General features: G+C 43.3%; 1 protein-coding gene and 1 non-coding gene across 3 annotated transcripts in view; both read right to left on the bottom strand.

The window, feature by feature from the left end:
* The window catches only part of PIP5K1B (phosphatidylinositol-4-phosphate 5-kinase type 1 beta), a 324,487-nt gene that overhangs the window by 189,839 nt on the left and 107,410 nt on the right, over positions 1 to 27,238 (bottom strand). For both annotated transcript variants that reach the window (XM_062207066.1, XM_062207065.1), the window contains one exon: positions 8,485 to 8,569. The gene's annotated coding sequence lies outside the window, so the exon portion shown is untranslated. The remainder of the gene's footprint in view (positions 1 to 8,484; positions 8,570 to 27,238) is intronic.
* TRNAK-CUU (transfer RNA lysine (anticodon CUU)) lies at positions 18,135 to 18,207 on the bottom strand. Its single transcript has one exon. It is a non-coding gene; the product is annotated as a tRNA-Lys (tRNA).

Here is a 27,238-nt window from a genome sequence, read left to right as displayed (position 1 = left end):
AGTAAAATAGGAATGCTTACAGAAAAATGGCAGGGGCAATAATCACCTTGAATGTAAATGGCCTCAACTCTCCAGATAAAAGACACAGACTGGCTGAATGCATTAAAAAACAAAACCCATCTATTTGCTGCTTACCAGAAATACATCTCACCAACAAAGATACATGCAGATTGCAAGTGAAAGGATGGAAAAAGATGCCATGCTAAGAGAAACAAAAGAAGAGCTGGTGCAGCCATCCTAATAGCAGACAAAACAAACCTTAACATGAAAACTGTTAAATGAGACAAAGAAGGGCACTATGTAATGATTAAGGGATCAACTCAACAGCAAGATGTGACTATTATAAACGTATATGCACCTAATTACAGAGCACCTGGCTATTTAAAATAATTGTTAATGGATCTAAAGGGAGACATAGACTCTCATACAATAGTAATGGGGGACTTCAATACCCCACTTTCAGCAATGGACAGATCAACCAGACAGAAGATCAGCAAGGAAACAACAGAGTTAATTGACACTACAGACCAAATGGATCTAACAGATATCTATAGCACTTTTCATCCTACAGTTGCAGGATACACATTCTTCTCATCAGTGCATGGAACTTTCTCTAAAATAGACCACATGCTAGGCCACAAAGCAAGGATCAGCAAATTCAAAAAAATTGAAATCATACCTGGCATCTTCTCAGACCACAATAGAATGAAGCTGGAAATCAACAACTCAAGAATCTCTAGCACATACGTAAGCATATGGAAACTGAACAGCATGCTCCTGAATAAACAGTGGGTCATAGAAGAAATCAAAAGAAAAATAAAACATTTTTGGAAACAAATGAAGATGACAATACAATACATCAAACTTATGGGATAGCAAAAGCAGTGTTAAGAGGAAAGTTTATAGCATTTGGTGCCTACATCAAGAAATTGGAAAGGCACCAAATAAATGAGCTATCAATGCATTTCAAGGACCTAGAACAGAACAGAAATGCCAGAAATCAAGCCAAGCATCTACAACCAACTTTTATTTGCCCAAGGAGCTAAAACCAATCCTTGGAGCAAGGACAGTCTCCAACAAATGTGCTGGGAAAATTCGATCTCCACAATAAGTATGAAGCAAGATCCCTACCTTACACCTTACACAAAAGTCCACTCAAAATGGATAAAGACCTAAATTTATGACCAAATACTATCAAATTATTAGAGAACATTAGCAAAACCTTGCAAGATATTGGCATAGGCAAAGAGTTCTTGGAAAAGACCCCAGAGGCACAGGCAACTGAAGCCAAAATTGACAAATGGGATTACATCAAATTGAGAAGCTTTTGCACTGCAACACAAACACTCAGCAAAGTGAAGAGGCAACCAACAAAATGGGAAAAGTTATTTTAAACTATGCAATTGATAAAGGATTAAGAACCCAGAATATATAAAGAGCACAAGAAACTCAACAATAAAACAAACAATCCAGTTAACAAATGGGCAAAGGACTTGAACAGGCATTTTTCAAAAGAGGAAATCCAAATGACCTATAGACACAAGAAAAAATGCTCAAGATCACTAGCTAGCAGGGAAATGCAAATCAAAACCACAATGAGGCCGGCGCCGCAGCTCAATAGGCTAATTGTCCACCTAGCGGCGCTGGTACACTGGGTTCTAGTCCCGGTCGGGGCGCTGGATTCTGTCCCGGTTGCCCCTCTTCCAGGCCAGCTCTCTGCTATGGCCCGGGAGTGCAGTGGAGGATGGCCCAAAGTGCTTGGGCCCTGCACCCCATGGGAGACCAGGAGAAGCACCTGGCTCCTGCCTTCGGATCAGCGAGATGCGCCAGCCGCAGTGTGCCGGCCGCAGCGGCCACTGGAGGGTGAACCAACGGCAAAGGAAGACCTTTCTCTCTGTCTCTCTCTCTCTCACTGTCCACTCTGCCTGTCAAAAAAAACAAAACAAAACAAAACAAAAAAAAACCACAATGAGATTTTCCTCACCTCCGTTAGAATGGCTCTCATACAGAAATCAATAAACAACAAGTGCTGGCGAGGACGTGGGAAAAATGATACCCTAATCCACTGTTGGTGGGAATGTAAACTGGCCCAGCCATTGTGGAAGACAGTATGGAGATCCTCAGCAATCTCAGTATAGATCTACCATATGACCCAACCTTCCCACTCCTGGGAACTTACCCAAGGGAAGTGAAATCAGTAAACAAAAGAGTTATCTGCATCCCTATGTTTATTGCAGCTCAATTCACAATAGCTAAGATATGGAATCAACCCAAATGTCCATCAACTGAAGACTGGATAAATTAAGGGATATGTATACCATGGAATACTACACAGTGGTAAAAAAAAAAAATGAAATCCTGTCATTTGCAAGAAAATGGATACAACTGGAAAACATTAAACTCAGTGAAACAAGCCAGTCCCAAAAGGACAATACCATATGTTCTCTCTGATCTGCGCAATTACTTTGAACAGCCCTTATCTCCACTATTGAGGAACATTTTTTTTCCATACTATTCGTTGAACTCTTTAATTAGTACAGAGTTAATCTTATGGGTTTAAAGTTAATGGAAAATGGGGCCAGCACTGTGACATAGCAAGTAAAGCCGCTGTCTGCATCCCATGTGCTGGCATCCCATGTGGGAGCTAGTTCAAGACTCAGCTGCTCCATCTATGATCCAGCTTTCTGAGCTGGGAATGCAGTAGAATATTGCCCAGGTCCTTCAGCCCTCGCACCCATGTGGGAGACCCAGAAGGAGTTCCAGGCTCCTGGCTTCAGATCGGTCCAGCTCCAGCTGTTGCAGCCATTTAGGCAGTGAACCAGTTGATGGAAGCGCTCTCGCTCTCTCTCTCTCTCTCTCCATAACTCTGCTTTTCAAGTAAATAAATAAATCTTCAAAAAAATAAAGTTAAATGAAAATAGATCTTAGTAAAAAATAAGAATGGGAATAGGAGAGGGAGGAGGAAGAAGAGTAGAAGTGCAGGTGGGAGGGTGGGTACAGTGGGCAGAATCACTATGTTCCTAAAGTTGTATTTTTGAAATGCATGGAGGTTGTACACCTTAAATAAAAAGTTTCTGGGAGAAAAATAACCACAATGAGATACTAACTCAATTCTGTTAGAACTGATTTTATAAAAAATACACAAAGTAACAAAAAGGTTTGAGACTATATGGAGAAAAAAGAATTCTCACACGTTGTTGATAGGAATGTAAACTAGTACAACCAGAAAACAACGTGAAGATTTTTTTTAAAAGCTAAAAATAGAATTACCATATCATAAAGCAACCCCATTACTGAAAAAGACATGAAATCATTGTACCAAAGAGATACCTGCTCCACCATATTTATTGCAGCACTATTCACAAAAGATATGGAATCAATGAAAGTGTCCATTAACACATGAATGGATCAAGAAATGTGATACCTAAACACAAGAGAATATGATTCAGACATAGAAAAGAATGCAATTCTGTAATTTGCAGCAAAGTAGATGGAACTGGAAGACATCATGCAAGTTAAGTAAGTCATACATAGAAAGACAATATCACATGTCCACGTGTTCTCCCTCATATGTGGAAGTTAAAAAAAAACTCAACCTCAACACAGGATAGCAATTACTAAAAGGCTAGAGAGGTAGTTAGGTATAGACAAAGGTTGGATAACAGGTAACAGATAAGAGTTAGACAGAAGGAATATGTTCCTAGCAACATATAGCACAGTGGGGTGACTATAGTTCATGATAATCTGTCACAGATCTTCTGAACATGAGGAAAGGAGCTCCAAGGCTCCAACCATAAAGACAAAGAGAAGAAGACACTAATCACTCAGATTTGACAGGTACCCACTGTGTACATGTATAGCAATATTTCACTGTATTCATAAACATGCATCACTGTTAACTGGAAACTTTCAGCGTTCAAAAGGTAAATTATTTTTAAAATGGGAAAAATTCCTGTTGGTAATATACTTCATATACCCCGAGAGATATGATTCAGATGTCCAAGTCCGTAACATATGTTTTAAGTTTCTACAAAGCCATTTTGGGGAAAAAAAAAACCCTGTTTATAAATGCTTACTGTAAAAATAACTGGAAAGTACCAAAAACTAAGAATCAGAAAAAAAAAATCATGGAATTCTATTTCTGTTGGGCAACTGCACTGTTCACATCTCGGCCTATCAGTTCACTCCTTTTGTGGCAGGTGTTCCATATGAAAAATAGTACAATATCATCTTATCCAGTATTTTCACTGTACAATGATGTAATGAACATCTTCTCATTTTATTACAAAACTCTCTTTGTAAGAACCATCATTTTTTCTAGTTGCAAGATTCACCATGATGTGAATACCATTGTCTATTAACACTTTAATGAACAGTGCTAGTATTGAGAAATAGCTGAGACAGTACAAGGGTTTTCATGCTGCAAAGAAAATAATAACTATTCTTTTATGCTGACATTTTTAACCTCAATTTTCTTGAGTTAGTTCCTAGAATTATTAAGGCATACCATGTTATTAAAATTTAAAGCTCTTACTACATATTGCTACATTTCTTTACAAGAATGTTATCCACTCACATCCATATCAGGAACAAGTGGATCTTGTTTAACTGCACACTGCACACTAATGTAACAGGTGAAAGAAGCATCTCTTATCCGTGGCTTAATGGGCTAATCCTCCGCCTAGCGGCGCTGGCACCCCAGGTTCTAGTCCCGGTTGGGGCGCCGGATTCTATCCCAGTTACCCCTCTTCCAGGCCAGCTCTCTGCTATGGCCCGGGAAGGCAGTGGAGGATGGCCCAAGTCCTTGGGCCCTGCACCCGTATGGGAGACCGGGAGAAGCGCCTGGCTCTTGGCTTCGGATCAGCGAGATGCGCCGGCCGCAGTGGCCATTGGAGGGTGAACCAACGGCAAAAAGGGAGACCTTTCTCTCTGTCTCTCTCTCACTATCCACTCTGCCTGTCAAAAAAAAAATTATTTATTTTATTTGAGAGTCAGAGAGAGAGATTCTATCAGCCGGTTTACTTTTCAAATGTCTACAACAGCCAGGACTGCACCAGGCCTAAAACAGGAGTTGGGAACTAGCTCCAGGTGTCACACATGGGTGGCAGGGACCCAATTCCTTCAGCCATTATGTGCTACCTCCTAGAATGTGCACTAGCAGGAAGCTGGAAGTGGGATCCGAGCCAGCACTTGAACCTAGGCACTGAGATGTGGGATACTGACGTAAGTGACAGAGGGACAGAGAACACCTCCATCCCCTACTTTACTCCTCAAATGCCCACAAAGGGTGTGGAAATAAATCACCTGGCTTATCATCTGGGCCTTCCAGGCTCTGCATCAGCAGGAAGCTGGAGTGGGGAGCCAGAGTAGGGAATCAAACGTGATGCAGAACACAGACAATTTAACCAGCATCTTAACTGCTGGACCAAACGCCTACCCTGCTTCTTCTGACTTAAAGTGGCATCTCTGAAAACTCCTAGTGAGGGCTAACAGTGTCTTCACATCTTATTTGGCTTTTAATATTCCTTCCTCTGAGTTTTCTCTTGTGTAGTCCATCTACTGCGGTCTTAGTATTTATTGATTTCTATGTACCAGGGTTATTAACATCAGTACCTTTTTTAATGATTTTTACTTTAAGGTTACTGCTCATACCATACACATTAAACTTTTTCCATGCTGCTGTTTGCATTTGAACTTGTTTTATAATTATGATATGGAAAAGTCTTACAATTTGACATACTCAAAACTACTGAGTATGTTTGTGAATTCTTCTAAGGCTTTCAGATAAAATCTTTTTCATTGGGAGAGATGAGAAGTTCAAATAAATGTTGCTCGTGTTTTTAAACAAGATTTTCAAATTTAACTTTCAATTCATATGACTTTTTAAAGGCAGTTATTTGTGTGGCAAATAAGGATAAATCGTAATTAGGGAACCACAATATTTAAGGGTCACATCTAAATTTACATGAAAGGTCTTTCTGACACCAAGGAGGAATAAAACTTAAGACGCTGGGCTAATCCTTTGAAGTCTGCTTTAGAGCTGCCCTTTTGGGACAGGCGTTAGCTGCTGCAATCAAGACACCACTTGGGATTGGCACATGCCATAAAAGAGTGTCTCCTGCTAATGTGCTTCCTGAGAAGCAGCAGGGGATGGCTCAACTACCTGAATCCCTGCCACCCAAGTGGGAGACCAGGATGGAGTTCTGGGCTTCTGGTTTCCTGCTAATCCAGCCCTGGCTTCTGTGGGCATTTGAGAAGTGAACAGTAATGGAAGATCGCTGTGTCTCTGCCTTTCCAATAATAACAGTGATAACGAACCTGAGACCAACACAGCATAAGCTAAGCCAAAGATTCTGCCAGCCATTTGTCTGAACTGGAACTAAATGACTAAGTTGAGCTCACACTGCCATGAACTTGATGCTGCTAAAAATACCCCAGAAACTGCAAGCAGGAGAGCCAGCCACCACAGCCCTATCAGTGCCCACCTATCACACACCCTCTTCAGTTTTTCAGTTCTATTTGTGTCCATTCGATCTGTCCCCAAGAAAACAGGCAGTCTTCAAGGGCAGGTGTTTCACACAACCCTGCTTCCCACACGGTATCTGCTGCATTCCTTTAAAGGAAAATGGATTCTTCTAGTATCTATGACAGTATTTTTGCAATTTCTGAATAAAATACCAGGGGAATGAAAATGCCTCAAAGGCTCTGTAATTTCATGCTCAGAATTATAATCAAGCCTTCAAGCGTGGAGTACAGACAACGGATGAAGTCGTCTCTGAAGAACGCCATTTCAGTCACTGCGCTTCCAGGACATGACAGCTTTTAAGACACAGAGTTCAAGAGCAACTCTGAGGGGTGCTTGAGAAAATCAGCTTAATGAGAGGTTGCCTAATTGGCACAGGTGTAGGATGGATGATGACATGGTTTTAAAAGTATTTATGACCTTGTAAGTCACTCCTGCCTTGCCAATAAGGAAGAATGAAGAGAACTGAGTAAACTTTTATTACCAAAAATAAATAAATAAATAAATAAATTCCCAGCAACTAGTTGGGATAAAGGAAGGCCACAAACTCTCCCCCAGAGTCCAAGGTTTTCTCTGGGAGAGTGCTGTTTAACTCAGGCCACACACACCTAATAACCAGGGCTGCACTACGAGAGGCAGATGAAATGCTGGGGATGGACCCTGACAGGGGTGTTAAAATGGGCACAGTGCTGACAGTTGTTTCCCACATTGGTTATGTTTCCATGCACTTAGGATACATCATTTGTCACATTTTGTCACAATGGAAGTCAGGGTAATATGGGTTAAAAACATGGCTTTAGCTTTTTTTTTTTTTTTTTTTTTTTTTTTTGACAGGCAGAGTGGACAATGAAAGAGAGAGAGACAGAGAGAAAGGTCTTCCTTTTCCGTTGGTTCACTCCCCAAATGGCTGCCACGGCTGGCGCACTGCGGCTGGTGCACTGCACCAATCTGAAGCCAGGAGCCAGGTGCCTCCTCCTGGTCTCCCATGTGGGTGCAGGGCCAAGGACCTGGGCCATCCTCCACTTCCTTCCCGGGCCACAGCAGAGAGCTGGACTGGAAGAGGAGCAACTGGGACAGAATCCAGCACCCCAACCGGGACTAGAACTTGGAGTGCCGGCGCTGCAGGTGGAGGATTAGCCAAGTGAGCTGTGGCACCGGCCTATGATTTTTTTTTAATCTTCATTTTATTTGAAAGGCAGAGAGAAAGGGATAGACACAAAGAGATCTTCCACCCACTGTTTCGCTTCTCAAACATCCCCAATAACTAGGCTTGGCCACGCTGAAGTCAGGAGCCTGGGACTCAATCTGGGTCTTTCACATAGGTGGCAAGGTCTCAAGTACTTGAACCATCATCTGCTGCCTCCCTGGGTACATACTGGGATGTGGATGCTCCAAGTGGCATCTTAACCATTGTGCCAAATATTTGCCCCATAAAAAGTGGTTTAATATCATAATCATATGCATTTCTATGTACACATAAAAGGAAGGAGGGAAGACATTCACAGAAGTCTTGGAGATTCTGAATGCTTTAGGTTTTCATTTTTGTGTTTTGCTTATTCTACAAGTATTCTGCAGTGAGCAATGCTCCATTTAAACTAAGAAATACTTATGCTATTAAAAACTTTGACAATGCACAGTAACTCATAGCACAGACTACATCTCCTGGGTTTTGTCATCTCACAAAATTTCTAGTTTCTGTGTGCTTGGTGTTTGTTTTAAATTTGATAATGCCAAAGTTACTGCTCACAAGCTCGATATATGTTTTAGAATACTGGCAAATAAATGAGAGTACTTTAAAAAAGTTTATGGCAAAGTGGAATTGAAAGATAAATTTGTCTTGCTGTCAGAAAATTTTGAAATCCATGACCTTTCTGAAAACTTCCCAAATCTAAAAAAAAAAAAAAAAGGGCCTACATTGGTTCAGTCAGGATTCATTAAAAATATGGATGCTATTTTCTTACCTTTGATAATGAAACAGCAAGTCATCTGTAGCTGGTAGTGATGGGTGGCCTGTTCATTGTTGAGACTGTTTTCTTTCCCAAGTTCCTATTAAAATAGAAAGCACTGGTCATTCTTTCTTCACACCCCTACGTCATCTCCCCAGAAGGATCAGTGGTGGCTATAGGGATACACGCAACATAATCAGAGAAACTAAATGAAGGGAGGGAACCTGAGAGAGGAACCAGGTGAAGAACACGATGATGTCAGTTGCAGAACATAAGCCAGGCAGCCTGGTCTGGCCATGGAATAAACTGCACTATGTCCTATTCAACTTTTAAATTTCTGTTAGCAAAGGCAGACATGGGCAGTTGCCAGACACTCATTGTCCAAGAGAGAAAAGCAAGCCCGGTGCCCATATGAACCACAGGTATGTGGGGATGGAGGCTGGAGCGGAGTTTTTCCCATCATCTTCAGAGGGGAGACTGTGACATGCGGATAATTTTTCAGTATGATCTCCATGATAATCAACTGTGATTTTCACTAGATTGTTCACACAACTTCAGAGAACAGTTCAACACACTTCTTCTGTTACAACTGCATTTTACATGGGAGAGACACATGCTTACCACAATCAAAATTTAAAATGCACGGAGATATAAAGTCAAGGTGAATCAAGTCCTACCTTTACCTCCCGGAGATATTCAATGTCAAGTTTGTCACACAGCCCTGCAAGGTCTTCCCTGTGCTTGTTTATACACACACATATATACATGTTTCTACCACTTTATGTAGCAGCTTAATTTACATTTTTTTCAAATCTACACATCCACCTAATTTAAAACTGTGTAATATTCCACAAGGTGGACATACCATTGTTTAACCCACTCCTTTGTAGATGAACACCCAGACTGTTTCCAAGGTTGGCTAGTCTCATTCAGACACCATTAAAGTTCTACTTCTATTTCTTTGGGGAGAGTCCTAAGAGTGGAACTGTGGGACCAAACTTGATGGCACATTAACTATTTGAATGACTATTGCTACATTTCTTTCTGGGAAAAGGTTCAAAGAATCAGTCTGACAGAAGAGGACTGGCTCATGGACATGCTGTTTGCCAATCTAATGAGTAGACAGTGGCGTTTCAGTTGTTTCCATTCTCACACTACTAATGGGGCTGATCCTTTTCACAAGTTTGCTGGCAATTTACATTTGTGGTTAATACTCTTTGACTATTTTTTAAAATGTTTATTTATTTTCATCTACATGAAAGGCAAAGTGACAGAGATAGATAGATAGGTAGATAGGTAGATAGACAAACAGCGATATCTACCATCTGCTGGTTCACTCCCCAAATGCCTGCAATAGCCATGGTGGGCCAGGCTGAAGTGAAGAGTCCGTAACTCCATCTGGGTCTTCTATGAGGGTGATAGGGGACCAAGCACTTGAGACATCACCCACTGCTTTCCAGGATGCCTTATCAGGGAAGCTGAATGTAGAGCAGAGCTGGGACTCAAACCCAGGCACTTTGATGTCTGATGTGAGAGTCTCAATGAGTATCTTACCAGTAGGCCAAACACCACCTCTGTGGTTCTATTTTAACATTAGAGCTTTACTCCAAATGGAACCTAATCCAAATAGAATCCTCCCCAGAAGGACCGCTAATTGCCCAACACCCTTTACTTTATAGTCCCTTTTCTTACTGGAAAGACATACCAGCTTTATAGTTTTCCTGTACACCTCAATCTATTTATGGATTCAACTCTGTTCAAAAGGCTTACATGTGGATTGCTGGGTGAATATCATACTGTTTTAAGTGCAGGGACATGGCTTTTAAGTCTTTTATATCTGTTGATACAAGCTTCCCACACTCAATATTTTTCTTTCAAGATTGGCAATTTGGGGGCAGGTGGTATCAGTTCAGACAACACTTGGGATGCCTGCATCCTGGATCAGAGCACCTGAGTTTGAGTCCTGGTGTCACACCTGATTACAGCTTCCTTATGCACACCCTGTAAGAAGCAAGTGATGGCTCTAGTACTTGGTTCCCTACCACTCACAGTGGCTTCAGCCTGGCCCAGCCCTAGCTATCCCAAGTATGTGGGGAGTGAGGATGAGAGTTCTCTGTCTCTCTCTGCTCTTCAAATAAGTTAAAAAACTGTTAAAGCAACTGGAAAGTTTCTCACATTTATATTTTCATGTGGACTTTGAAATCTTATTAATCTGGGGCAGTGTTGTGGTATAGCAGGTTAAGCCACTGCATGCGATTCCGGCATCCCTTGAATAAGCTGCTCCACTTCTGATCCAGCTTCCCTGCTGATGCACCTGGGAAAGCAGCAGAAGACAGCCCCAAACCTTCAGCCCCTGTGCCCACATGGGAGATCAGGATGGAGCTCCAGGTTCCTGGCTTTGGTCTGGCCCAGCTACAGCCATTACGGCCAGTTGAGAGTTGAACCAACAGATGTAAGATTTCCCCAACCCCCACTCTTTTTCTTTTCCTCTCCGTAACTCTTTCAAATAAATAAATAAATAAAACTTTTTAAAAATTCTTATTACCCTGACAACACCTTTACTCTCCAGGTTGGGTTTCTTACTGGAATTACAGTGCATGTGTATCTCTCTCTTTCTCTCCCTCTCTCTCTCTCTCTCTATATATATATATATGGCACCATATATACTATATATACATGGCACTATTAACACATTCTGATAAAAACACACACACACACATTTGGGAATGATTGTTACTTTCAGAATTTAAAATTTTCCTATTCAAAAAGATAGCTCTCTACTACTTCAAAAGTTATTTTACATCTTTTACTACAATCCTATTTTTTGTATTTGTCTCATGTTTTACTATTCACTCTTAAATACATTCATCTGTCACTCATTTAAATAGGGAGTTTTCAAACTAGGTCATATAAGGGGGGAAAAAAGAGCTTTATAAATGATCTTTTTACTGTTCAAATCCCCTTACACAATTCTAGAAGCCTTCAGGGAGAGTCTCTGTTGCAGCACTGGCACAGTTTATTTCAATTTCATTTCCTCTTGCAGTCACCAAACTCTAACACAATACTGGGTCACAGCAATAGGGAGATGGGAGTGCCAGGCACTTACAACATAATCCTTCAGTAATCACTATCCACCCACCATGATGCTCCATGGGCTCAGTAATGTGGTGGGCACTTTCTTTCCTTTTACCTTTGTTTTGCATTTAACAGTTTGTACCATTTCGCCATATTTGCTTCATATGTAAATGATACACACATGTATTTTTGACAGTGGAGTGAATATAGTAATACCATATAACACGGGATTTATGGACAAAGATCTTAAAATGAAGGTAAGAATAATATAAGGGATATAACTTAGTGAAGACAACATTTATAAACACCTACATACCAAATAACATGACATCTACACATTAAAAAAAATCATACTCTCACACACACACACACACACACACATAACCTTCCACATACCCAAGAAAATGTGGTACTTTTTGTGTCTGGCTAATTTCCCTTAATCTAATGATCTCTAATACCACCTGTTTTGTTGCAAATGTCCAAATTTGTTTTTGAGTAGTACTCCATTGTGTGTATATACTGCATTTTCTTTGGTATCTACTCATCCACTTAAGAGCAGCTACATTGGCTACTATGAACAGAGCTGCAGTAAGTGTGGAAAGAGCACTGTCTGCTATTCTAACTTACCTTAAGATCTTACCAGGAATGTCTACTGAATAATATCAAAGGTGTGTTCAGTATCAGATGACAGAATCAACATTCTCCTTTACTCTGCTGTACTAACAATGTTGAGAGACTTCAAGGTGCAAAATCATCCTTACATTTCTAGAATAAACCTCAACTTAGATTTAACTTGCTAACCCTTTCAAAGGACATTTTTATGAGTGATATCACGACTGTTAGTAGAAAAAAAATTGTGGTGCCATCTTTAACAGATTTTGATATAAAGGTCTTGATACTTTTCATAAAATGGAAGGCCTTCTCTCTTCATACGCACTCAGTTTTTTCCCATAATTTTTCATATCTTGGGATTTATTACCTTCCTTTGGATCAAATTTTGGTAAATTATAATTTGTTAGAAAACCATCAATTTTCTATAGGTGTTAAAATTTTTTTACCATAACATTGAACATACTCTTCTTTTGCTGAATTTTTAAAATCCTTTTGAGATCTGGATAATGTTTTTTCTCTTATTCCTAAAGTAGTATGTATGTGTGTGTACATATATATGTAATATAGTATTAATACTGCTTTTATGTATTTTAATTAGTCAGATTCCTCTTTTTTGTTTGTGGCCATTCCCATTAATCTAAGCTTTCACTGCTCACAATACCTTCCTTTGTGGCTTTAGAAAAAACTGTTAGATAAAATACTCGGTTGACTTTCTAGTCCTTGAAAAAAAAAGTACCTAAAATATTTCATCTATAAAGTATTCTTGAACACCTTAACAATTTCCCTGTAAGTTTTGATGTGAAGACTTCTATTTATTTAATTAACTTCCAGATAATTGGCCACTTTGCATTTGATTTTCAATCTGATGCAAAAAACATCTCCAAGAGGTTTTCTTAATTTCAAGTATTTACATCTAACTTACTATGCTCTCATTGCCAGATGAGCCAAGCATCTCCCTTGCACCCTAAATTCATGATTTTTTCCCGACAACCAAATAAAGTTTTTGTAAATGTTTTATAGACACAAGAGAAGATGCAAATCCTCAATTAATGAGGTAAAATGTCCTACATAATTACCATCTTATATAATTGTCTACTTTGTCAAACTTTGAAAGAAACATAGCCAATTCTCTAAAATTATTATAATTTTATCAGTTCTCCTGTATTTCGACTTCTTCTCTCAACATTCTGTAACTATTTTGTCTAACAGATGAAGGACATGGCTGTAACAATGTTATTGTAAATTATATTCTTTATCCTTAAAAATATCTGTTTTTCTTATTAATTTTGGTCTTGAGTTTTGCCTCAATTGATGCTAATATCTCCATTTTTGGCTTTCCTTCTTTTTGCATTTGCCTTAATCATCAGCTCCTCTGGGTTATTTTGTCCCACCAGTGTTTCTCATAAATAGCTTAAAGTTGGAATTTTGTTTTTTTCTAATCAAAGACTCCTCGTCATTTACAACAGGACTTCAAAAAATACACCTGCATGGAGAAGGGTTATATTTGGTTTGCGTCTACCATATTTGTCTACTTTGACAGTTGTTGTGACAATGTTCTTACTCATTCCTTTTTGAGCTGGATTAATTAAGCTTACAATTCCATTCTTTCTAGTAAATGAATTTTTTTTTTACTCCACATGTATTTTGTCAGTTACCTTTCTGTTTATTAAAAAAATAACACGAGTCTACATCATCCACCGTGGTAGACAGAGACTGCCACCCACATCTCCCTGGAGGAGGGAAGGGTGGTCACCACTGGGACTGTGGCCAGCAGACACCCCAAGCTGTCAGCAACTTCTGGGTCTGCCTCCTTCTCGGTCACAGGCTCCGGGGGACAGCCATATACCCTCTCCAAACAGGCAGCCCAGGCGGTGTGCATCCTGCATGGGTGTTTGGCTTTGCACTTCCTCCTTCCTCCTCTTAGTTTCCTAAGGCTGCCGTAACCTAGGATGTGTGGCTTAAAATGACAGAAATTGATTTTCCCACAATTCTGGAGGCCAGAAGTCCAAAATCAAGGCACCAGTAGAGCCATACTCCCTCTGAGATTCTGCTCAGAATATCTCCTTCCAAGCTCTTCCCAGGGGCCGGTAGTGGCCATGGGTCATGGGCAGCTCTTGGCTGTGGCTGCATCACTCCTGCCTTGGCCTCTGTCAGCGAACAGCATTCTCCCTGTGTACTTCTGTCTTCAAGTGGCATTTTACACTTCTCATACGGACACCAGTCGCACTGATTAGGGCCCACCTCTATAACCTCATCTTGACTAAATTGCATCTTAAGACTCTATTCCCAAGTAAAGTCATGGACACAGCTACAAGGGGTTACCACTTCAACATTCTGGGGGCACAAGGAGTGTAATTCAAGTCATAACCCAGGTACTAATTCCAAATAAGCATCATAAATCCAAAACTGAGCACTTGCTCCCAAGAACCCAGTGCACAACACCTCGTCTCTCTTCCTTGCCAACAGGCGGAGATGGCTGGAATATTTTTACTCTTGGATTGCCTGTTCCACCCCAGACTACTGAAGATCTCCTCACAGTATGTCATATAGATGGGATTAAGAGATCTGAATTAATAAATGCTAGCTCACAGTCACACGATCACCATGCATTTACACTCGAGCATGCATTGTGCAAGTTTCACTGCTGTCACCATTGCCTTGGCCCTTCAGCTCCTCCCATCCTGACATATTTGTTCTGATCCAATTCTCATTTGGTTTGAACACCTGCAGTAGTTCTCTCAGGGGTGGCACAGTCACTGCATGTTTGGGAATGTCTTTATTTTGGCCTCTTATAGGAACACATCTCTGCCAGTCCAAGACTCATGACTCAGTCCTTTTCATTCATCTCTCTATAAATTACAAATTGCTGTCTTCTTGTTTCCCAGTTTACAGAGTCTGAGGCTCCGTATTGGTAACCAACTACTTTTCTCCATATGGAAAACTATGTGTTTTTTTTAAAACACAATTTAAAAATTCCTTAATGATAAATTTCTATTTTTTTTTTTTGCATCCACCTTCCCCAGTCAAGAAACTCATAAGGATTAATATTGCCAAGAAGGCAGCTATCTGATGATGTGACATAGATCATGAATAAAATCTAGGCCAGCTCAGTGACAAATTAACACTGCTTATCCTTCAGTCAGCACTCCGAATATTATTCCTCTTAAGCATCCTGGTGATAGGAACTGTATAGCGTAGGATTCAGGGTTACAGCGCTTGGCAAGAGCCTGGAATGCAGAAACTCCAGTGGCCTCGTCAGGGCTTACTCATGAGGCTCCTGCAAGAAATGCGTTGACAAGTGATCTGACATGAGGCTCCCAGTTAGAGCTTACGTTTAAAAATCATCTCTGACATTAATCAGAGCTACCTTATGGTGTCATATGGTTAGACTGGTGAGTCATCAGCTCAGCTGACAATAATATGCACCAGGCAACAATTTTTTGACTGCTTATCTTTCCTGGTATTTAGGGCCTGGATTATGTTACCTGAGGGATAAATAATTTATACTGTTTTGTAACTTTCTACATTTCTATTATTAAAAATGTATTTGAAAGGCAGAGTAACAGGAAAAGATAAATCTTCCATGCACTGGTTTACTCCCCAAATGCCAGCGACAGGCAGGGCTGGGCCAAGACAAAGCCAGGAGCCAGGAAGTCCATCTGGATCTCCCAGGTGGGTAGCAGGGATTCAGTACATGGGCCATCATCTGCTGTCTCCTAAGTGCATTAGCAGGAGGCTGGATCAGAAGCAGGGGTGCAGGCAGGACTCTGTTGGATGCAGGTATCTCAGGCAGCAGCTTAACCTGCTGCACCCCAGTGCCCACCCCCTATGCTTTTTGAGGAAAGGAAAGATAGTATCTTTTACTGAGCAACACTGATGTGTGAAATTCTGTCACACACGTGACCTCATTGTCTTACAAATAATCTTTTTACCCTCCTCAGTGTAGCCTGTGCTGTTTTGACACTTGTCACTGACTGACTATGAAGTCCATAGGACACAGTCATTTTTAATTTTACTATGACAGCCTAGCTTTGCTATTCTACACCAATGCTGGCCATCACAACCAGTTAGGCAGCATTTTTAAAATGAAGACTATTAGGCCAGATACTGAAATCAGCAAATCACTGCTTCTGCATGGTGGGTCCAGGGAGCCCGTATTTGCAGCATGCTTCACAGGCCTGGGCCCATTCAAGCCACTCTGATGAGTAAAAGCAATGAAGAGATTTCATCACATCAAGAGATATGTGAGGGTCTCCTAGGGAAAACAGAAAGCACTCCGGGTGTGTTAGAGAGGGAATTTAATACACAGAATGGCTCATGAGAGAGATGGATTAGCTGAAAAGCTAACTAAGGTTAATGCGCCCGGGAGAGCAGTAGAAGATGGCCCAAGTACTTGGGCCTCTGCACCCACGTGGGAAACACAGAAGCAGCTCCTGGCTCCTGGCTTTGGATCGGCGAAGCTCTGGTGGGGTTGCGACCATTTGGGAGTGAACCAGCGGATGGAAAATCCTCTTTCTCTGTTTCTGCCTCTCTCTCTCTCTCTCCTTCTCTCTCTTTGTAACTCTGCTTTTCAAATAAATAAATAAATCTTTGAAAAAGACAAACAAAAAATAATAAGAAAAGCTAAGCAGGGAATAGTGATAAATCAGAAATTAACATCAGCAGGACCCCACTACTGCTCTTAGGGCCAGATGCAAAACAAGAGGAGCTGGTGTTCACAGACCTCAAGAGCCAGAGGTGTCTGTGGAGGCCAGAATGCCAAGGTGAGAATTCACTGGCAGAAGTTGGTCATAGAAGGAGCAGAATGTTTGGAGGAGTGGAGAAAACACATGTTGCTATGGATTCGTTCCTGAGAGGAGGAGTGTGGTGGGGGCAAGAGGCGCGGAGTCACCACACAGACCCCGGGAGATGGATGAAAGTGGGCCAGAGGCGGGCAGCCTGCAGACTCCTTTATTTCAGTTGGTACAACAGCTTATGTAGCCAAGACAGCCAATCCGGTCAAGGGGCAGTCTATGCCCTAACCAATCACAGCCTGTTGCCAGGCAGTATCTGAAGCCATCCAATCACAGCCTGTTGCCAGGCGGGCTCCTTTTGCCATGTGGTTTCCAAAACATCCAATCACAGCCTGTTGCCAGGCAGTATCTGAAGCCATCCAATCACAGCCTGTTGCCAGGCAGGCTCCTTTTGCCATGTGGTTTCCAAAACCATCCAATCACAGCCTGTTGCCAGGCAGGCTCCGTTGTCAGGTGGATTTCAAAGCCATTCCTGAGTAACTGAAGGTCACTTGCCAGCAGCCATCTTGGCATGGCCTTCTCATTTCACCACATTTCCCCTTTTTCATTTATTTTTGAGCAATGGGAGGCATGATTCTTGGCCATACTATTGTTGACCCCATTTCCATGTGGTCTCTGTATGTGACTGTGCCTGTCTTAGGTTGTCCCCCAGGGGATCTTACCCGTCATTGACTAACCAGTGCTCAAAATGGGAGACCACAGGAGTGCTTGCTCAGATAGGGGTAGGAATGAGGAACAATGGTAATCAGGAATGGCATGACTGCACACAGACTGTGGGCTGTTCAAGTGGCTGACCAGAGCTAGTGGAGTATAAAACAGTAATGGATGTGGCTATGGGCAGATTCTCAGGGTAGGATGATAGGGCAGGTGCATCTGCTAACAAGGCAGACTCTCAGTCTTGTTCAGCTGGTTCTGGTTGACTGTCAATTGCAGGCTTGATGTTTCTGGCTGGTACCCAAATGGGCTGTCCCACATTCTCTGGAAAGACACAAGCATATCCTCGACTCTTGGTTAGCAGAAGCCTTTCTACAGGTGTTGGAATCCAGGGCCTGAATTCTGCGTCCACTCCTACATTTACGGCAAACATGCAGATGGGAAGGGATCTAATGGCTGCTCTGAGAGCCTGGGATGCCTGAGTACTGCCACAAATGTTCCTCTCAGGAACGAATCCACAGCAACATATGGCGCCCAACATGGGGCTCGAACCCACGACCCTGGGATTAAGAGTCCCATGCTCTACCGACTGAGCTAGCCGGGCACAGCTAGACACAGTCACTGTTAGAGGCACCACCCGAGAGAGAGAGAGAGAGAGAGAGAGAGAGGGATAATATCCCAACTCCTTCCTTCCACCTGTCAACCCCTGTCTACGGCTGCCAAGTGCCAACCAGCTGAAAACTATCTGCTCCCAGCAGAGCCTGAGGAATGCACCCTGCAGAGGACTTCCCTGTGATGTAGAACAGGGACAAGAGAGGAATGCTGTCAGGACAAGCCAGCCAGTGATGAGCCACAGAATGAAAGAGACAGTGTAATGAAAGTGGGAAAGCATATATGGGGTGATGATATATCAAGGACACAAATGTGGGGTTGGGAGGCTGGCTAGGAGCTGCTACAAACACTTCTATTTTGAGGACTCGGGGAATTTGCTAAGAGCTTACAGAGATCACTTCCATGTGGACAGGGTATACTGCAGCCCCTTCTGTGGTGAGGCTGTGACTTTGGACAATTTGCCTGGAGTCAAGAAAGCCTAGGGCTGAGATTTAATCCAAAGTTCTGAGACTTCAAATCTCATGCTCTTTCCCTCACACCTCTCTCAACTTCTTCAATGAAATATTTAGAATACCGTTTAAACAACATTGCACACTTTCAATTTCAATTTCAAATTCAATTTGAATTAGGAATTTTCAATTCATAAAAGGAGGTAGTCAACAAAATTAATTTATATCATTATATCCTGTAGAACTTGCTCTACATTAGTGAGTTGCAACCTGGAGGGCACTTCTTAAAACTTACAAGGTGGTAGGGAGGCTTTTTAGAACTCTTGTCACTGCAAGTTTCACATTCTATATTTGTGTTGCTCAGAAACAGCCCTTTCAACCTCTAATTTCCCAGCTATGACCATACAACTCACCGTTTTTTATGTGCTATGGACGCCTTTGCTTATGATACAAAGGGCTAAAATGGCTAATTGCCTAACGACCCAATTAAGTGGGCCAACCTGCAGATAAGAGAAGTAAAGGGCACACTAGCCACCAACTGCTAACTGGTATTTCCACAAACGGCTCATCAGATACAGGTAAAGTGAAGCAACCAGGCCTGCTGGGAAGACACTGGACGAGGCCTCAGGAGACTAGTTCTAGGACCACTCTGTCTGCTTCTCTTTTACCATCAACTGTACTGGGTCCATTCAGTGCTTCTAGACTGAAGCCAGTGCCAAATGTCACCTCAAATCCTCTCTGAGCTGAGGACAGGACTCACTAATTACTTGGTCATGATGAGAGCAATAGGTCCAATGGCAGCTGAGCTTCCCCAGGACGTCATATTCCAATGTTTTCAAGCCATTCAGGCTGGAGATGCTAACATTTCCTAGTGCATCTTCCAAAAAAGAAGGCAATTAAAAGGTAAATTAGACCTTGGTCCCACCTGCGTGTTTATGCTCATCATTTTTGCTTTAACGATGCTTCTGAGTTCATGTTCACCACCTTATAGCAAATATATCCACCCTTCCATTCATTCAGTAAGCACTTACTGAGCATCACATGTCAGGCAGGGAGCTTGGCCCTGGCTCTTTAATGGCAAAGACGTTTGATGACAGTTAATCATCAAAGTCACATCAACCAGAGACAAGGACGTGTCAACAACTATGTTTCATGTACTCTGGGATTCTGGAGGAAGAACTGCGCACATCTGCCTGTGTAGGTCATGAAAAGATTCACTGAGGAGGAACTGGAAGCAGTCTGCATGGACAGCAGGTTGAGAGGCAGAATGTGAGGAAGATGCCCGGCTTCGCTGTGGCTTGCTTAAAGACAGGTGCTGCAGCAGGAAGGAGCGTGTTGACACTTCCATGGGTATTTTCTAAGGTCATCAGTCTTGCATTGCAAACATTGACTGGAAGAAACAATGTCTGAGGCGATAGATGCACTAATGACCCTGGCTTGATCACTACACAATGCACATAGCCATCAGAGCAGCTCAAAGTACTCCATACATTCAAGAACTTGTAAATCGGGGCCGGCGCTGTGGCACAGTGAGTTAAAGCCTTGGCCTGAAGTGCCGGCATCCCATATGGGTGTATGGGCGCTGGTTCTAGTCCCGGTTGCTCCACTTCTGACCCAGCTCTCTGCTGTGGCCTTGGAAAGCAGTGGAAGATGGCCCAAGTCCTTGGGCCCCTGCACCCACATGGGAGACTTGGAAGAAGCTCCTGGCTCCTGGCTTTGGATGGGTGCAGCTCTGGCCGTTGCGGCCATCTGGGGAGTGAGCCAGAGGATGGAAGACCTCTCTCTCTGTCTCTACCTCTCTCTGTAACTGTCTTTCAAATAAATAAAAATAAATATTTTTTTAAAAGAACTTGTAAATCAAAATACAACTTGAAAAAAATTACTCCTTAGGCTGGTAAAGCTGCCGCCTCTGATGCCAGCATTCCTTATGTGTACCAATGGCATTCCCAGCTGCTCCACTTCTGACCCAGCTCCCTGCTGATATACCTAGGAAAACAGTGGAAGATGGACCAAGTACTTGGGCTCCTGTTAACCACATGGGAGACCTGGATGAAGTTCCTAGCTTTGGATAGACCCTAGTGCTGGCTGTTGTGGCCATCAAGGGAGTGAACCAGCGGATGGAAGATCTCTCCCTCTCTCTTTCTCTTTCTTTCTCTCCGTTCCTCCCTCTAACTCTTCCTTTCAAATAAAAAAAAATTATAAAAATTAATCCAAAGCAATACATAGTTTGGGATGTAACTTACAGGATTAAAGATCTCCTGATTTCTCCCCACCTCTGACTATAAGTGATCTTTTGCCTGATTAAAAACAAATGTGTGAAAATGTATACGGATTCATGAAAACCTAGCAAGCATCCTTAGGAGAATGTCAGCTCACCACATAGTCTTACTGGGATGGCAGGAAGCACTGCTGTTCTCCTTCCAGCACACCTGACAAGTGTGCTATCTTTGTGCTGTGGTTTTGACCATAACAGTAACAAAAGCAGCAACAATGATAATAAAAAGATCAGGAGACAACAGGGTTTAAAAACATGATGGGTTATTTTCTAAGGCTTGAATACAAGCAACAAAAATATATCAAACTGAAAACAGTCCTTGACATAGTTTCCAAAGTGTCTATATTCTTCAGACCAGAAATAATTGTTATAATAAAAATAAACCTGAGTTTATGATTCCTTAAGAATATTTGCATAATTTTAAAGAATATTTGCATAAATTCTCAAAGAAATTTAGAAAGCACACATGTTAAATATTTGCACAATGGAAGCCACCGGTACATACATATGTTCAGACACACGGTATGTTACACGTTTGTATTTCCAGACGCCATAAAATTAGAACTATGGTATCTTGCAGTCAACGTAAAGTTCTCCTATTCTCACTGACGAAAATAATTTAAATGAGTTTCATTTCGTGCATCTAATATTTATATAATGAAGGCACTGCCAAAACCAATCCCAAACGATGGCACCTGCTCACTACGAATCCAAATGGAGACCAATCAAAACAAATTGCAGGGCTCTTATATTCTCCCACAAAACACATTCATCAGCTCTCAGAATGGCTCTCACAAAGTGAATAAACAGAATAGCTATAAATGGCGATGACAAAAGGCTCAGCATAAAATGAACCACTGGTAATTCGTTTTCCCAACAAAGGTTGTGTTAAAAGAATTCATATTCCTTTTCAAAACAAGCTTCACTGCAAACAAGGGACAGAGGAAACTCGCAGCTGAAAACAACCATGGGGGACGTGTTGTTTTTAAACCATTAGTGCATAGTCTTCTCCTCCTTGATTTTCATTTTAAAGACACAGAACATATTCCTGTGTGTCTGGTGGTAGCATCTGAGTGGGAGGGGGAAGTCAGGAGAGCAAACAGGTCTACGGTCACACTGGAACATAGTGAACACTTAATGAACACTGTTGTTATTTTTTTTCCTCTTCCCAGTCGCATCTGGGATGAGCACTCAGAATCTCACACAGCTGGGCTTTCTGTGTCCCCATGATTTTCTCGGTCCTAGTTTTTACTGGACTGGACCTCAGGCAGACGTTCCACAATTGCATTTTTACATCATGGTAAAATTTCAGACTTTTTCTTCACCATATTAAGCCACATGGAAATAAAAGACTCACACTTTATTTCTACATTATTTTTTAAGAGTGCATGCCTCAGGGATCACTCAGTTATGAAAATGAGTTATCATAAACCACATGCAAATAAAGCCAACAATGAAGGTAGAAACATGCTTGGTCTCACCAACAACCAAGTCTCTTTGGCCTTGCTCTGGCAGCAGTCTACAAGGTATTCCTGGGTCTATTTAATCTTCTGTTGAGAAAGGCCAAGCAGCACAGGTCTCCCACATGCCCCAAGTACAAAGAAGACCTGGGAGTCTGTGAAGAGGACCCCTCTGCTCCAGGCACCTAGGGACTCTGTGCCTCTGGGAAGTCCGAATGAACACAGAAGGCAAGGCCTCCGTTAGAGAGGAGGATGCTGCTGCAAGCAAAATAAGACTGAGAGTGAGAAATACTTTGCCCGACCAAATGCCTCTTTTAAAGCCTTTTTAAGGGCCTGTGTCATGGCGAATAGGTAAAGCCAAACTTGTGACGTTAGCATCCCAAAAGAGCACCAGTTCGTATCCTGGCTACTCCACTTCTAAACCTGCAAAAGGAGAAGATGGCCCAAATACTTGGACCCTTGCCGCACATGTGGGAGACCCAGATGAAGCTCCTGGCTTTGGCACGGCTCAGCTCTGGCCACTGCAGTCATCAGGAGTGAGCCAGCAGATTGAAGATCTCTGTCTGTCCCTCTCTAACTCTGACTTTCAAATAAATAAATCTTTTTTTTCTTTTTTTTTTTTTTTAGTTTTTTCCTATAGTTCTGTACATTAAGCTTAATTGGCAACAAGTACTAACAGTCATTTCAAACTAGCCACATACAAATAGGTGCCTGAACAAGTTCACTGAAAAATGGAATTAAAAGGTAAGTTTACTTTGGGATAAAAGAATTTTGCAGTCTATACACAGGAGAGGTATTCAAAAAGCTCACAAAAAGTGTGTATTTTGAAAAACACTGAGTAGATTTCTAAATGCTTTAGCAACAAAATTTTTGAAGAGCCCTTGTACACATGTCTAATATGGGAAAACAGCATGAAAATAACCATTAAGAGAATTCCTCAAATAAAAGGCTGTTCAGTGACTTCACCGTGCATGCTAGGTCTGCTGGAGGGGAGGACTGTGGGAGATGGACCAGCAAGCAAGACAGTCTCTGTGGTCAAAGCTGCAAAGACAGAAGCCAGAACGCAAGTCCATCCAGCAGTGGGAGTCTTCAGAAGGATTAGGAGCTAAACCTGCACACAGACTCCGCCTCGACAAGCCTTCAATCGCCACAGTCAGAGGGCTTACAGGGAATGCCCTACAAACTCAATAAAAAAAGAAAGGAAACACACAACAATAATAATAACCAGGCCAAGAGATCACAAACCAGCTGATAGTCACCACATATTAAATTTCCAGTGCTTGGTACATGCCTGGCTGTGTGCAGGACTGAGATACATGGAGTAAGGAGTTGCTTCCAAAGAAACAACAATTTCACTGGACAATCAAGACCAGGAGAAGTTGAGAGGAAACGGGGTGGCAGGGGTCTAGGATAACTGCTCTTTTTTTTTTTTTTAAAGATTTGTTTACTTATTTATTTGAAAAAGAAGAGCAGCAGGGAGGGAGGGAGAGGGAGAGGGAGAGCGAGAGTGAGAGGGAGAGAGAAAGACAGGCAGACAAAGATCTTACATGCACAGGTTTTTTCTCAAAATAGCCACAACACCCAGGGCCAAGCTAGGCCAAAGCCAGGAGCCAGGAACTACACCTCAGTGTCTTCCACATGCATGGCCAGGGCCCAAGCACATTAGTAGGAAGCTGAGTCAGAAGCGGAGCAGCCAGGACCTGGACCAGTGCTCTGATAGGGATGCTGGCATCACAAGCAGTGGTTTGATCCACTGGGCCACAACTCTGGTCCCTAGGGTAACAGTTTTAAGGGATTGAGTGAGACGTCGGAGCAGAAGAGATGGGCTGTTGGAGGGACAGAAGGGGCAAGCATGAGAAGGGCGTGCCTGGCAATACAGGCCGACTGTCCCAACACAACATGAAGACAAGCTGGTGGGATCACCAGTGGAAAGTCCACAGCCTTGGGGACCAGGCACAGACATGACAGTGAGGAAACATCTGCCGAAGACTTTGGACACCAACAACGTTTTTAAAAATAATATTGTTTACGAGTAGACAAGATGAAAAGGCAAGGGAAGACCTGACAAAGAGAGGATGCTATAGCAGTCCTGGTCGTGGAGACCTAAGACGAGGGCAGGGCTGGACACTGAGAGGAAGGAGCCCCGTGTGTGGTAACAATGAAAACGCTGGCTGACTCTGGGCTGGACTGGGCCTGAGGAGTAGGGCATTAAGTCCATGGCAACCAGGCTTTCAAGCTTCACCAACCACCGAAGACCGCGCAACATCAAGAGCAGCTTTCTCCCTGCTGCTGGTCACCTGTGCCACTCCCAGCACTTGCCTGCCCCGGGCCACCCCCGCAGATGATCCCCATGGCAAGCTTCTACAACACAGAGGCTGAGGGGCCTACGCAACTTTGGTCCTGGGACCTGTGCAGAGCCAAGGCTTGCCAAAGTCATGGGAGCAGGAAATGAAGAATTTTGCAAATTTAACCAGTGTGCAGAAAAATTCACAGGTAAGACTTGGTGCTTCTAGACAAGCAGACAGACAGACATACTGTCAGAGCCTGACAACCTTGCAGTCCCGGGATAGAATCCAGGCAGACTCCCTAGCAAGCTGCTGGGATCTGCAACAGCCCCACCCTAGGTCTGCAAAATAATGATCTCCATCACGCACTTGAGCTCTTCACAGGTGTTTCTAATCCTGGCAGCCGAACTCCCCTTGACCATCAGGAAATACAGTATCAGTAGGCTGCCATAAGCCACTCTGCGGTCTTCACCTCCTTCCACCTGTCACCACCCACTCTGCAGAGCTGCTCCCAACGGGACAGGTGGTGGCAGCTTGGTCACATGGGAGTCACGCTGCCCAGCTCTACCCACCAGTTGCCTGGCCTCCTCAAGTCAATGCATCTGTGTGCCTCAGTGTCACTGAGAAACAGGGAACTTGACAGTCATGAAGCAGGTCCACAGCACTCGGAAAGGCCCGTGCGATGGAATGCACAGTCCATGCATTAGGTGCGGTTGCTATTATTTTTGGCCGTCCTCTCCAAAGGCCCACAGAAGGAGACAGAAGCTGTCTCCACTCCTCTTTGTGACTTCTTGTGAACACAGAGAGACTCAAGGCATTTAAGCCCAACCAGGCATGGTGCTCATGCACCATTCCACACGCTACCTGGACCCTAGACCCTCACTCGAGGTAAAGGTGCCTGTATCCACACTGCCCTAGCCCATCCAGAGGGCTCACTCTGCCACAGATGGTGCAGGCTCCCAGCCAGCCTCTGGCCAGGGCCCAGTGTTAGTTCCATCTGAATGAGCCTCTCCATCACCCTGTGTGCACCCCCCAGGGCCTCTCTCCTGGAGCACAGCATACCTTGGCTGTGCTCTCCCAGCCCTTGGTCAGCACACTGATGTCAGGTACAGGCAAGTGCCAAAGGGAGCTCAGACTACGTCTGCTCCCAGTCCTACTCGTTACCAAGGCTAACACCTTGGAAGCACACCAATGGACCAGGCACTCTTTTAAGTGCCACATGGTTGAACTCATTGAGTCCTGCAACAACTCTAAATCACAGGCTTCTGTTATCATCTTCATTGCTTGGTTGCAGGGAAAAGGGAGGCAACAGAGAAATTAAGTGATTTGCCCAAGCTCACACAGTTAGAGCAGGGGTGAGAATGCACAGGCTGGCTAGTTCTACAGTGACCCCTTCTTCTTTTCTTATTTATTTATTTATTTGAAGGCACAGTATGGACAGAGAGCAAGAGAGGGATAGAGGGAGAGGGGGAGAGGGATAGAGGGAGAAACAGAGAGAGAGAGAGAGAGAGTCAGTCTTCCATCTGTGGGTTCATTCCCCAAATGGCCACAATAGCCAGAGATGGGCCAGGCCAAAGTCGGGATCCAGGAGCTTCATCTAGATCTCCCATGTGTGTGGCTGGGGCCCAATCACTTGGGTCACTGTCCACTGCTTTCCCAGGCCATTAGCAGGAAGCTAGATTGGAAGTGGAGCACCCAGGACTGAAACCAGTGCCCATATGGTATCCTGGTGGTGGCTTATCCCTCTGTGCCACAACACCAGGTCCCCAGGGTTGCACTCTCACCCCTCTGCTAACACAGCTGATTTTAAGACTTCACTCATTTCCCAAGTGTCCTATCTGACAAGCTCTGTGTTCTGCCCCCAGCCTCCCAAGAAGTGACAGTGCCTTCTAAGGCTTGCTCTGGGCTCCTGCAACATCCCTGTCTGGGGCCCTCTCCTCAACCATTCTCCTTCCCACAGTCTCCAATCTTGCCTTGACCCTGAGAATATGAAAAAGTTGCCTGTCCAGGGCCCCTTCCTCTCAGCTCCTGGGGCTTCTTCTCCTTGACCCGACTCTCTGGCTGCAACTCTGTCCTCACTCCTCTTCCAGGCAAGATCAAATTCTCAAAAGTCCTGCCTTGCCTGCCACCCCATCCACTCAACTCACAGTGGCACAGCACTGGGCCTCCCTTAGATCCACCCCGGGTTCACTAACGCACTCTTTGCTGCCACACCCAGAAGTCTCTTCCTTACATTTCCTGACTCCTCGGAAGCATGAACGCTGACTGTGCCCTGCTCACAGGGGGCTCTCAAATCTTTGCTGAACTGATGGATGACCAGTCCTCCTTTGCCAGGGGTCCCTTCTCCCCTCGCACCTGGCACGGCCAGCACAGTCATTTGCCTTCCCTATATCTCTTTTCCTTAGGTTCACTGCAGCAGGGGAAAGGAGGTGCCCAGCTTAACAAACAAACAAGAAACTTGCACTCCCAGATGTTCATCCCAGGAAGACCTGTTCAAGAGGCAGCCCCAGCTGGCAGAAGAATTTCTAGCACTTGTCTTCTGCTCCTCACCTTT

Source organism: Lepus europaeus, chromosome 12, assembly GCF_033115175.1.
Source record: "Lepus europaeus isolate LE1 chromosome 12, mLepTim1.pri, whole genome shotgun sequence".
Classification (NCBI taxonomy): domain Eukaryota; kingdom Metazoa; phylum Chordata; class Mammalia; order Lagomorpha; family Leporidae; genus Lepus; species Lepus europaeus.
The sequence above is the reverse complement of the archived record's forward strand: the minus strand, read 5'-3'. Positions and strand labels throughout refer to the sequence as shown.